Source organism: Ornithorhynchus anatinus, chromosome 3, assembly GCF_004115215.2.
Source record: "Ornithorhynchus anatinus isolate Pmale09 chromosome 3, mOrnAna1.pri.v4, whole genome shotgun sequence".
Classification (NCBI taxonomy): domain Eukaryota; kingdom Metazoa; phylum Chordata; class Mammalia; order Monotremata; family Ornithorhynchidae; genus Ornithorhynchus; species Ornithorhynchus anatinus.
This window is the reverse complement of record NC_041730.1, coordinates 127,295,200-127,309,108: the sequence shown is the minus strand read 5'-3', so window position 1 is coordinate 127,309,108 and position 13,909 is coordinate 127,295,200. Positions and strand designations below refer to the sequence as shown.

The window sequence follows — 13,909 nt, the reverse complement described above, 5'->3', positions numbered from 1 at the left end:
ACACAAGTAGACAGGCATCAATAGCATCAAAATAAATTAATAGAATTATAGATATATACATATTAATAAAATAAATAGAATGATAAATACCTACAAATATACACAAGTGCTGTGGGGAGGGGAAGGGGGTAGAGCAGAAGGAGGGAGTTGGGGTGATGGGGAGGGGAGGAGGAGCAGAGGGAAAGGGAGGGCTCAGTCTGGGAAGGCCTCCTGGAGGAGGTGAGCTCTCAGTAGGGCTTTGAAGGGGAGGAATTGAGCTAGTTTGGTTCTCTTAGTTAATTCCCCACCAAATAGTTTCAGTCCACATTCATGCCAACCAACTCTTTGGTATTGTTCTCTCCCAGGTGCCCTGCTTAAAGCAAGCACTCAACATATATTTTTCATTAATTTTATTCTTCTAAGCACTTAGTACAGAGCTTTGCACAAAGTAAGCACTTAATAAATACTACTGCTTGATTGAATGTATTCTCTCAAGCACTTAGTACAGTGCTATGCATATAGTAGGTGCTCAATAAATACTTTTGATTGATGATTGCACTCAAGTGGTGTATTGCATTCTCAGCCTCAACCTTTCAGTGCATATGTACATTTATTTATGAAATAAAAGCCTGTTGTGTAGGGATTATCTCTACCTGTTGCCAAATTGTACTTTCCAAGCGCTTGGTGCAGTGCTCTGCACAAAGTAAGCGCTCAATAAATATGATTGAATGAATGAATCCTGATTTATTTGCACTGCTACCTATTATAAACTTGTTCTTCCCCCTGCTCTATTTGTCATCATCAGTGGTATTCATTGAGTGCTTATTATGTGCAGAACACTGTACTAAGCATTAGGAAGAGTACAGTACAACAGAGTTGATAGTCTTGTTCCCTGTCCGCAACGAGTTTACAGTCTAGAGTGGGAGAAAATAGTAACAACTCCCAGAGTGGTTCAGTGGAAAGAGCACAGGCTTGGGAGTCAGAGGTCATGGGTTCGAATTCCGGCTCTTCCACTTAGCTGTGTGACTGTGGGCAAGTCACTTCACTTCTCTGTGCCTCAGTTACCTCATCTGTAAAAATGGGGATTAAGACTGTGAGCCTCATGTGGGACAACCTGATTACCCTGTATCTACCCCAGTGCTTAGAACAGTGCTCTGCACATAGTAAGCGCTTAACAGATACCAACATTATTTATTTATTTATTTGACTCTAAGAATGGAAGCATCGTAAGAAGCCCGTGTCTTGCTTTTGTCAAACTCTCCATAGCTTTTCGTGTTTTGTCCTCAGCAGAAGCTCAGTGAATATTAGTGATCGAGTCTGGGTGAAGCAGCTCTGCCTTCCCCTCTCACAGACATGACTGTGAGAGGATCCAGAGTGAGTAAGTGGGGGGAAAAGGGAAGCTAGTTTGAACCAGACCCTAATTAATTTTGCAACAATCCCTGTCACAGGCCCCAGTAAGCTTCAAATAAAGTTCTATAGTCATAGCATTTATTTTTGTTTTCTTTAATGGTATTTCTTAAGCCCTTACTATGTGCCAGGCACTGTAGTAAATCCTAGGGTAGATATAAGCTAATCAGGTTGGGCCCAGTCCAGGTCTCATGTGGGGTGCATGGTCTTCATTCCCATTTTACAGATGAGGCAACTGAGGCATGGAGATGTTAAGTGACTTGTCCAAAGTCACACAGCAGACAACTGGTGGAGCTGGGAATAGAACTCAGTTCCTTCTAATTTTAAATTCTACTTAATGTCTGGGAAGTACAAAATAAAGAAGTGGCATATTTCTTGATTACAAGGAACTAATGTCCTAAATAACTTGGAGGAAAGGTATATGATCCTCACTGCCATGACTTCATCCATCCCTGAAAGGCAGCTAGCTGCTAAGAAGGAATTAAGTCATTTTCAGGACCAATATTTTCTTTTTTTTTTTTCCTTGCACTTCAGCTCACCCTCCAGAGTTGATAATCCCTGGGAATGTTAGACAAAACCCCTGAATATAACCTTACATTAAAAAATGTAAACATCAACAAAATGGAGCCCCTTGATCTAAAGAAGTTCATTTAACAGCATAATTATAAAAATAATAAGTGGCATGACCTAGTGGTTAAAGCACGGGCCTGGGAGTTAAAAGAGCCTAGGTTCTAATCCTACCTCTGCCACTTGTCTGCTGTGTGACCTTGGGCAAGTCATTTCATTTCTCTATGTCTCAGTTACCTCATCTGTAGGGGATTAAGAATGTCAGCCCCATCTGGGACGGGACCAAGTCCAACCAGATTACCTGTATCTACCCTATGGTTTAACCAGTGCCTTCATGTAGTAGGGCTAATCAAATACCATTAAAAAATGAGGGTTTTGTTATACCCTTTCTATGTGCTAAGTAATCTATTAAGTGCTGGGGTAGATACAAGTTAACCAGGTCCTACATGGGGCTCAAATTATAAGTAGGAGGTAGCAAAGGTATTGAATACCCATTTTGCAGATGAGAGAACTGAGGCAAAGAGATGTCAAGTCACTTCCCCAAAGTCATACAGCAGACATGTGGCAGAGGTGGGATTTCCGTAGCAGAGTGGAAAGAGCACAGGCTTGAAAGTGAGAGGTCATGGGTTCTAATCCTGACTCCGTCGCTTGTCAGCTTTGTGATCTTGGGCAAATCACTGTGCCTCTGTTACCTCATCTGGAAAATGGGGAAGAAGACTGTGAGCCCTACGTGGAACAATGTGATCACCTTGTATCTACCCCAGCACTTAGAACAGTGCTTGGCCCATAGTAAGTGCTCAACAAATACCAGCATTATTATTATTATTTGAACGCAGGTACTCTGTCTCCCAAGCCCAGGCTCTTTCCTTAGACCATGCTGCTTCTCACTGTTACATTGTTTTATGCCATCAAGTTATCTCTTACCCATAGCAACTTCATGGACACATCTCTCCCAGAACACCCCACCTCTAACTGCAATCGTTCCGGTAGTGGATCTGTAGAGTTTTCTTGGTAAAAATAAAGAAGTGGTTTACCACTGCCTCCTTCTGAGCAGAAAACTGGAGTCTCCACCCTCGACTCTCCCATGCCGCTGCTGCTCAGCACAGGTGAGTTTTGACTTGTAGCAGATTGCCTTCCACTCACTAGCCATTGCCCAAGCTAGGAATGGAATGGACAGGCCTCTGCTTGACTCTCCCTCCCATCGCCGAGACTGGAAGAGTACTGGAAACTCTTCAGGTGAGGTCCTGAGAGGGGCATTATTACGATAGGACAACATTATAATATTACATTAGTACATCTCTTCCATGAGGATTTCCCTAATTATTTTGTCATCTCTCCAGGTCATAGCCCACAGCATTCACATTAGCAATTCTGCCCAATTAAACTCCTATCACACTTCTGGACCTGTTTTTCTGGAATTTATTTATTCATATTAATGTATTTCTTCCCCTCTACACGGTAAGCTCTTTGTAGGCAGGGAATGTTTCTGTTTATTGTTATACTGATCTCTCTAAAGTGTTTATTACAGTGCTCTGCACACAGTAAGTCCTCAATAAATATGATTAACTGACTGACTGAATGACTGCTCCCATCTTGCATAACCTATTCCTTAAGCACTGACTCTACGAATCAAATTTTCCTTCTTTTCTTAGCTATCAAATATTTTAATTCCTGTCTTCCCAACTAAATTGTAAGCAACTTGAAGGCAGGAATCCTGTCTACTAACTTTATTGTACTTTCTGCACCATTTAGTGCTCTGTGCACAGTAGATGCTCTATAAATACTATTGATAAAACACTTCAACAGATATCCCATCCACCAGAAACACTGGGAGCCTGCTTAGCAAGTGATGTCTAATTACATGGGAGATCATGGAAGATCATGAGGCTAGAACACAGCTTTTGTGCCTCCATCTTGTAAAACGCACCCTGAGATCTTTAGATTGGGTCTGCTGAGATGAATAACTTAGTTGATTCTTAACCGATTCATCTTTGGAAGCTAAAAATATGTTTTCTAGATGTCGGTGCAACTCACAGCATTCCAGGAGATGATTTGGGTTGTTTAGTTCCTGCAGCAGCATGGGAGAGAGTCGAGGGCAGAGACTTGTTTACTGAACCAGAATAGGGAATGGTAAACCACTTCCATAATTTTACCAAGATAACTCTCTGGATCCACTACCAGAATGATTGCAGATGGAGAGCGGGGCGTTCTGGAGTCGCTATGTGTCTGTCTTGACTCGACAGCATAATACAACAACAACTCATATTGGGGTTTTGACAGTTTCTATTCTGTTGTGCAAAATTCCAAATGCATTGGGATTCTTGTAAATTGGGACTGCCTGAAGCGGAGGCATTAACTAAGTGACCTATTGAGTAGATGCTGCAGTTCTCTCCAAAATGAATCATCAGCTTGCATGTGCTTTTGAAAATTGAATTTCCTGCCTAGAGAGAGCATGAGGATTTAGTACAATTTTTAGGTTACTGAGCCCAGCTCTTTACTTCCAGAGCCAGAGGGAGAAGTCTACTCTGTGCCAGGTAAACTGCTCAATCCTGTGCTAGCTACAAAATAGAAATCTAGATAGAGTCCCTATCCCATGAGAAGTGCTCAGTATAGTATAGTCTAGGGGTTCGGTATTATAACAGTCAGTAAGTCAATCAGACAATCAAATTTATTGAGTGCTTACTGTCTGCAGAGCACTGTACTAAGTACTTGGGAGAGGACAGTACAACAATAGACACATTTCTTGCCCACAACAAGCTTATGCTATTCAGATCACTGTACTAAACTCTTGGAAGAATACAACAGAACAATATGACAGACACATTTCCTGCCCACAACAAGTTTACAGTCTAGGGGGACCAGTGGGTGGCCATATAAAAGGAGATTGTGTGGAGTTGGAAGTGTGATGGGAATTTATTTGTATTCATGTCTGTCTCCCCCGGCTCCAGAATGTAAGCTTGCTCTGGACAGGAAATGTGTCTGTGTATTGTTGTATTGTATACTCCCAAGCTGTAACACTTAATATGGTGTCTAGCACATAGTAAGTGCTTAACAAACACCATAATTATTAATCATTATTATTATTATTACAGTGCTCTGCACACAGTAAGCTCTCAATAAATACAAATGAATGAATGAATGAATAAATGAATGAATGTGGTATGCTGGGCTTTCTGAGAAGACCAGTCCTGCAATTCTCCCATCCTTGTTCTCTGTTCTTAAACATCGTATGGAAGGAAGGATTAGTGGAAAGAGCACAGAACTGGGAATCAGGAGACAAGAGTCAAATAGTGGTTGTGCACTTACCTTCTGTATGACTTTGGGTAAGTCACTTAACTTCTCAGTTTGCACACGTGTAAAATAGGAATTAAATGCCTCTTCTCAATTTGCCCTTAAATTGTAAAGTCCATAAGGGACAGGTGCTATGATCTGATTATATTCGATTTGCTGTTATATTATAATCTCCCAAGCGCTTAGTACAGTGCTTTCTACACAGTAAGCACTCAATGAATATGATTGAATGAATGAATGATTTATCCCAGTGCTTAATACAACACTTAGTGCATAGTAAATGCTTAACAAATTATTATTTTAGGAACAGTATCCACAACTTAAAAAGTGCATCTTTACCTCTTTTCTGACATCCAATCAGGCTGCCATCAATTCTCCCTCAAATTAGTCAATCGATCATACTTATTGAACAGTTCTTGTGTACAGAGAACTTGGAAAAATAAACAGAATTGATAGACATGTCCTGTGCCTACAAGGAGCTCCTCTCCAGGAGCTGTCATCTTCACCAACAGAAGCAAGGTGGCCTAGTGGATAGAGCATGGGCCTGGCAGTCAGAAGGACCTGAGTTCTAATTCTGCCCCCTCCACTTGCCTTCTGTGACCTTGGGCAAGTCACTTAACTTCTCTGTGCCTGTTACCTCATCTTTCAAATGGGGATGAAGACTGTGAGCCCCATGTGGGACAGGATGGAATCCAACCATATTATTCATTCATTCATTCAATAGTATTTATTAAGAGCTTACTATGTGCAGAGCACTGTACTAAGCATTTGGGATGAACAAGTTGGCAACAGATAGAGACAGTCCCTGCCGTTTGACGGGCTTACAGTCTAATCAACCATATTAGATTGTATGTATCTCTCCCAGCGCTTAGAACAGTGCTTGACATATAGAAAGTGCTCAACAAATACCATCACCATCATTATTATTGAGCACTTACCCTGTGCAGAGCACTGAACTTCTTGGGAGTTGAAGTAGTCATGATCCCTGTCTTCAAAGAGCTTAATCCCAGTTAGAGAATTTATTCATCCATTTATTTATGCATATTAATGTCTGTCTCCCCCTCTAGGCTGTGAGTTCCTTGTGGGCAGGGAATGTGTTTTTTTATTCCTATACTGTACTCTCCCAAGCACTTAGTACAGCACTTTGCACACAGTAAATGCTCAATAAATAGGATTGAATGAATGAATGAATGTTATGAAGAGCCAGCATGGGATGGTTGGACTTCCCATCCCCCCAAAGAGGCACATGGCTAGAAACCCTCCTGTCCATGAAAAAGATCTCCATCCCATTAGCTCCTCTTCTCTTCCAATTCTTGTGAGCTAGCTGTTCTCCTTTTACAGTTAACACGTCTGAGGCAGAGAGAAGCAGCATGGTCTCGTGGAACGAGTTCAGGCTTGGGAGTCAGAGCACTTGTGTTCTAATCCCAGCTCTGCCACTTTTCTGCTCTGTGACCTTGGATAAGTCTCTTAACTTCTCTGAGACTTAGTTACCTCATCTGTAAAATGGAGATTAAGACTGTGAGCCTCATGAGGGACATGGTCTCTGTCCAACCTCATAAGCTTGTATCTACCCCCGGTGCTTAGTACAGGGCCTGGCCCATAGTAAGTAATTAATAAAGGCAATTTTAAATAAAAAGGCAAATGTTTGGAAGAATACCACCCAAGAAAACCACTGGTGCAGCCAAGAACATAATTTTCCCACCTCAATAGGCTTCCTGATACTTTTTACTGAGAGAAGCAGATGTGGGCTCCTCCACTGTGACTAAATCATTCTACCTAATGTATTTTTCTTTGTCACAAACAATATGCAGTGACACAAATGTCCAGGGCAAAGACTTGGTATTTTCCTTTTCCCAAACTCATTCACTCTTCCATGCTAAGGTGTTGAAGTCAAATGGAAAACCTACATTGCTGCCACAGTAGTTTCCTTGTTTCGATGAACTGAATCTTTACATTTCTTTACAAGCGAGGGTATTTTTATTAATTTGTGCCAGACCATTTAATATATTCTTACATTTCTACAAGGTTGTTGTTTTACTTTATTTTCTAAATTCTCAGGAATGTTTCAGTATTAAGCCGGGATAGTCTGAGGAGTGATTAAAAATGGAAAGAAATGAAGGGGGAGAAGATATTTAGTTAAAACTGGGTTTCATATCTCTGTGGAATAATAAAAATAGAATTTTCTAGATGCTTTCATTATTAACAGCACCCACTCTTTCTCATAGTCATATTAAGAGTAACAAGAGAAGAGACAATTACATATTTTTCAGAAAGTTAGAGATAGGGCTTCATGAATTTTGAAAAACTAGTGTCGTCTTACAAGCCTCAGGCAGGGGATCTGAGATGTTTTCAGATGATAATTGAAAACAGAAAGAGTTAGTAATACAAATGATCCACAATGTAGGAGCTGTCAAAGAGAAGACTCTCCTATTAACGGCAGTGGATTGTTCGATCGTCACTTATTTCCCTCCTATCTACCCCAGTTTACTCAATCTAAAAAAGGGACATAATGATGCTGACCAGTAGAACCTTACGTGGTTATCAGCCTCATGAATGACCAGTCATGCTCATCTCAACCAACAGACCACTGCTCTCCCGATCTTCAAGATCCTGTTGAAATCATATTTCCTCCAGGAGGACATCCTTGATTAAATTCTCCTTTCCCCTCCTATTTCCTCTTCGAGTCAATCAATCATATTTACTGAGCACTTTCTACGTGCAAAGCACAATACTAAACACTTGGAAGAGCACGATATTAGAGAAGTGTTGGACAAGATCTGGGCACAGTGATCAAGCTCTTACCTAATGCTGTATTTACCAAGCTCTTACCTAATGCCTAATACTGGTAAGTCCAAAAACTGGGGAAGAATCCATCAGAGCTGTTGGGTTTGCTGCCTCACCAGTGATTAGGGGATTCAGTTTCTCCAAGGAAATAATAACAATAATAATGTTGGTATTTGTTAAGCGCTTACTATGTGCTGAGCACTTTTCTAAGCAGTGGGGTAGATACAGGGTCATCAGATTGTTCCACATGAGGCTCACAGTTAATCCCCATTTTACAGATGAGTTAACTGAGGCACAGAGAAGTGAAGTGACATCCACAGTCACACAGCTGACAAGTGGCAGAGCCAAGATTTGAACTCATGACATCGGACTCCAAAGCCCGGGCTCTTTCCACTGAGCCACACTGCTTCTCTGCAGTTTCTGCAGGAAAGGGTAGAGGTCATTCCTAGGAGGCAGATCTTTGCCCAGATCTTGTCTATCTCACCATTTCCCACATCCTCCCTCCAACCTAGAACTACACCTCTTCCTCCCATAGATGCCAGACAAGTACTCTCTCCACCTTCAAAACATTATTACTGTCACTTCTCCTCCAAGATGCCTTCCCCCAATAAACCCTCTTTTCCCTGGCTCACTCTCCCTTCTGCACAACATCATCATCATCATTATCATTAATGATATTTATTGAGTGCTTACTGAGCTCTCATCAAATAGGAGGGAGAACAGATATTTAATCTCCATTTTACAGTTGAGAAAACAGAGGCACGGGGATTCTCAAGTGATTTGCCTAAGGTCAGACATCAAATAATTAGCAGCACCAAGATTTGAACCCTGGTCCTCAATTAGGCCAAGGGTCCTTTCATTAGGCTCTTCTGCTAAAACCATTTCATCCATGCTGGTAGTAATTTTTTCTTATTCAAAAGATATGGGTGGTGCCATGACCAAACATAGAATTTCACCGCTAAGAGATTTGCGAAATCAGTCCAGTGTCTAGTATTGTGAAAACGTATTACACTGTCTTGTACGATTATTAATTCAGAAAAGAAGCCTGCAACTGAATTGTTATGCTCTATATAGAAGGTCCCCCCCCCACCCACTTACAAAGCAAGTGGTTCAAAGAACAAAAGAAGTGCATTTAAATACAATTCATCAATTAGAGTATTGTAATATGTAATGTGGTCTTCAACTCAAAAGGCCAGGGTTTTCAAAGAATTAGATTTTTATAATCTGCATGAGACTTTCCTTGGAGGATGATAAAACTATTCTTGTCGGGAAGAAATGGAAGGGTCAGCCAATCAAGGCACTGAATCCTGAAGAATTTGTAGGAGAGAACAGAATACGGTCCAGGCAACTGGAACTTCTTATAAGATCGAAATTCCTCAAGGTAGCTGAGCAGCAAAGAATGTGGTCTAATGGATAGGGTTAAGACCCGGCAGTCAGGATACCTGGGATTTAATCCTGGCTCTGTTACCTGTTGTGTGACTTTGGACAAATCACTTATCTTCCCTGTGCCTCAGTTACCTCATTTGTAAAATGGATATGAAATTCCTGTCCTCCCTCTTAAAATGGCATGCCCATGTTGGATGGTGACGGTGTCCATCTGATTAACTTGCATCTATCCCAGTGCTTGGAGAGGGCGTTTAGGAATAACTTAATTCTCTTCAAGAAAACTCACACACACACACACACACACACACACACACACACACACAGAGTGTGGTCTAGTGGAAAGAGCATACGCCTGGGTCCTTCTCTGTGCCTCAGTTGCCTCACCTGTAAAATGGGAATTAAGACGTGAGTCCCACGTGGGACATGGACTGTGTCCAACCTGATTCATTCATTCATTCAATAGTATTTATTGAGTGCTTACTATGTGCAGAGCACTGTATTAAGCGCTTGCAATGTACAAATCGGTAACAGATAGAGACAGTCCCTGCCCTCTGATGGGCTTACAGTCTAATCGGGGGAGACGGACAGACAAGAGCAATGGCAATAAATAGAATCAAGGGGAAGAACATCTCATTAAAACAATCTACACAAGCACTTACTACAATGACTGCCCATAGTAAGCACTTAAAAAATACCATTAAAAAAAGCAAACCAACTGTTAGGACCAATAATGCCTAACAAAATCACTGGAGCATCAAAGAACAGAATTGTCCCTTCTCACTCGTGATATGGTTTCCTCTTTCTCTCTAGCAGAAGCCGTGAAGAGTTGATCCTATTCAAAGATGATATTGTCAGTAGGAAATTACCTAGGCCTAACTAAGATACTTTAGAGGAACTGATATTTACTCCACACTGGAATCACATAGCTTTTTTTTTTGCTTGACACACTGGTGTATTAGTCTTTGATTTCCAAACTGAAACTTTGGGAAGACCAGGAGGGAGTGGTTGATCAGGAGTCCAAAAATCTGCTCAAGGAGTAAAATCACTCTCCTAACTGATGCCTTCCATTAGGTTGCTCAACTCCAGTTGTCTGTGGCTAAACTATTATTCGAAATATTGCTTCACAATGCTTTCATTCATTCATTCATTCAATCGTATTTACTCAGCGCTTACCATGTGCAGAGCACTGTACTAAGTGCTTGGAAAGCTATTTTCCCTTCTGGGCTTCGAATGCTTCCATTTCAGTTCACCATCTAGTAGCTGTCTGAGTATCCTGTTATCATCCACTTTTCCCAGACATTCCTTCAACAAACAACTTCGTGAAAGTACTGCACTCTACGATCTGATTATTAATGATTTTTTTTTACATACAAGTCAAATGCACGTCGTCAAATGTCATGAATGAAACTGCTCGAGAAGTTGAATCCACTTTTTGAGAGAGATTCTGGTCCAGATACACCTCTAGATCTCCGATACAGATACAACTCTAGACTGTCAGCTCGTCCTGGGCCACCTTTCTACTATGTCTACCAAGAGCTTAGTATAATTATCTACATATAGTAAGTGCTCAATAAATACATCTATTGATTGATTGATACAGATTTTTAGACCATCAGTTTACCTTAAAGTTCAATGTCCTGTTATTGCTCTAATGTGTTAACCTCAAAAAGGTCATGTCACTTGTCTTAATCCTGTTTGCTTTTAGATAATATATTTGCTACATTAGTGGTAACACCTTTAGAAACAGCAGGGCCTACTGGAAGGACCATAGGCCTACGAGTCAGGAGTCCTGAATTCTAGACTCAGGTCTCTGACATTCCTGCTGTGTGACCTTAGACAAGTCACTTGACAGCTCTGTGTCTCAGTTTCCTCATCTGAAAAATGGAGAATAATAATAATAATAATGGTATTTGTTACGTGCTTACAATTTGCCAAGCACTGTTCTAAGTGCTAGGGTAGTTACAAGGTAATCATTTTAGCCCATGTGGGTCTCAGAGTCTTAATCCCCATTTTACAGATGAGGTAACTGAGGACCAGAGAAATTAAGTGACTTGCCCAAAGTACACAGCTGACAAGTGGCAGAGTTGAGATTAGAACCCACCACCTCTGACTCTTAAGCCCCTGCTCTTTCCACTAAACCCTGAAGTTTCTCCTAACTCTAACTCTTTTCTCCTCCTCAGGGAGAGCTGAGAGTTCACCTACTCCAGGAGACCTTCCCAGACTGAGCTCTCCCTTTCCTCTACCCCTCTTCTCCTCCCCTTTGCTCCTACTCCCTTCCTCTGCTCTACCCCCTTCCCCTCCCCAGAGCACTTGTGTATATTTGTATATATTATTTATTACTCCATTTTATTAATGATGTGTATATATCTATGATTCTATTTATCTATTTTGATGGTATTGATGCCTGTCTACTTGTTTTGTTTTGCTGTCTCCCCCTTTTAGACTGTGAGCCCAATGTTGGGCAGGGATTGTCTTTACCTATTGTCGCATTGTACATGGCAAGCACTTAGTACAGTGCTCTGCACACAGTAAGCGCTCAATAAATATTATTGAAGGAATGAATGAATGAATGAATGAGATTAAATATCTGTGTTTCCACTCTCTTAGACTGTAAGCCCCTTGTGGGATAGGAATGCAGCACTTAGCACAGTCCTTGGCATTTACTTAACAAAGACCATGGTTAACCTCTGGTTCTGTTTGGATAATGAACACCCGTGTGGGATTTCCTTGCTCTGATGTGTACATCAAAATGTTGTCAATACAGAGGGAAACTGAGAAATAATCACTAGGTCTTTTTTTTTTGAGTGCCTTCCAGGAGCTCAGAGTTGAACAGATGATTGATTGTTCACCATTTCTGCTAAAGACAGGAACAGGAAACCATGACTAGAAGTTTCCAGCGCTTAGAACAGTGCTTGGCACATAGTAAGTGCTTAACAAATACCATTATTATCATTATTATTATTATTATTGTTGGATAGATATAAGGAAGAGTTACTGGACACAGGAATGGATGAACCGTGAAGGCTGTGAAAAATCTTTCTCTGAAAATCATTCCAAACACAGTAGGATAGAATAATGACCACCTGAAGACTCTAAGTTTGTTGTGGGCAAGGAATTTGTTTATTGTTAGATTGTACTCTCGCAAGTGCTTAGTACAGTGCTCTGCACACAGTAAATGCTCAATAAATACAACTGAAGGAATGAAGGAACAGAGCTGGCCTTCTCCATGTTCCTTATCGCCCTAGGATTATATAGTTATTTTGTATAGCATTTGTTAAGTACTTACTATGTGCCAGACACTGTACTAAATTCTAGAGTATATATAAGATAATTGGGTTGGACACAATCCCTATCCCACATAGAACTCACAGACTTAATCCCCATTTTGCAGGTGAGGTGACTGAGGTACAGAGAAGTTAAGTGACTTGCCCGAGGTCACACAGAAGACAAGTGGATGAGTTAGGGATTAGAACCCAGGCCTTCTGACTCCCGGGCCCATTCTCTTTCCAGTAAATCACACTGTTTCTCTGAAATTTTCCAAGTTAACGTCTCTGTGGTTTAAGCCTTAGATACAAACAAACTGTTAGCTGTATTTTGTAAACTTTGTGATGAATAGAAAATATGTTTTCTCTACTCTGGAGAAGCACTTATTGTTCAAGCCTGAGTTCTGTGGAGCTTCTCACTAAGCGTGTGTGACTAAGCTTTTTACATTCCACTGTGCCAAACCTTCAAACAATGATATTCGTAAAGCTGCCTCCAAGGCTCTCATTCTGAATTGAACTTACATCCCCATTTACTCAATGGTTTTGCTGTTTCATTCTAAACTCCTGTAACTTTATGACAATTTCTTAGTGACAAACTGCATGTGTTAAGGACCTATGGTTTGCAGAGCACTGCTGTACGCAATGAGGGAGGTAAAGAGTGGATGCTTCTCAGGAGCTTGCAATTTATTGAAACTAAATGTCTGGGAACTTGCCTTTTTGCAATGGTATTTTTTAAGAACTTACTGTTTGCCAACCAATGTCCTAAGCACTAGGGTGGATACAAGCAAATAGGTTTGGACACAGTCCCTGACCCACATGGGGCTCACAGTCTCAATCCCCATTTTATAGATGAGGGAACTGAGGCCAAGATAAGTGATGTGACTTGCCCAAGGTCACACAGAAAACAGGTGGAGGAGCCAGGATTAGAACGCATGACCTTCTGGCTTCCAGGCCCTATCTACCATGCCATGCTGCTTCTCCAATGAACCTTGCGCTTGTAATCATTTTCCTTAATTTTCCTCGCATGCCCCAGGCTTCATCTTTCGTTTCAGACCGGGAAAAGGAAAAGTACATGGCCTACTCCAGAAAGATATCAATCCATCAATCAATCATATTTATTGAGTGCTTTCTGTGTGCAGACCACTGTCCTAATCACTTGGGAGAGTACAATATAACTGAGTTGGTAGGATTGTAAGATCCTTGTCCAGACTATAAGTTTGTTTGGGAAGAGA

The 13,909-nt window shown here is 41.1% G+C and overlaps 1 non-coding gene across 1 annotated transcript; it reads right to left on the bottom strand.

The window, feature by feature from the left end:
- Positions 1 to 3,069: 3,069 nt before the first annotated feature.
- Positions 3,070 to 3,207, bottom strand: LOC114810597. The gene has a single exon (XR_003758293.1). It is a non-coding gene; the product is annotated as a small nucleolar RNA SNORA7 (small nucleolar RNA).
- Positions 3,208 to 13,909: the final 10,702 nt, after the last annotated feature.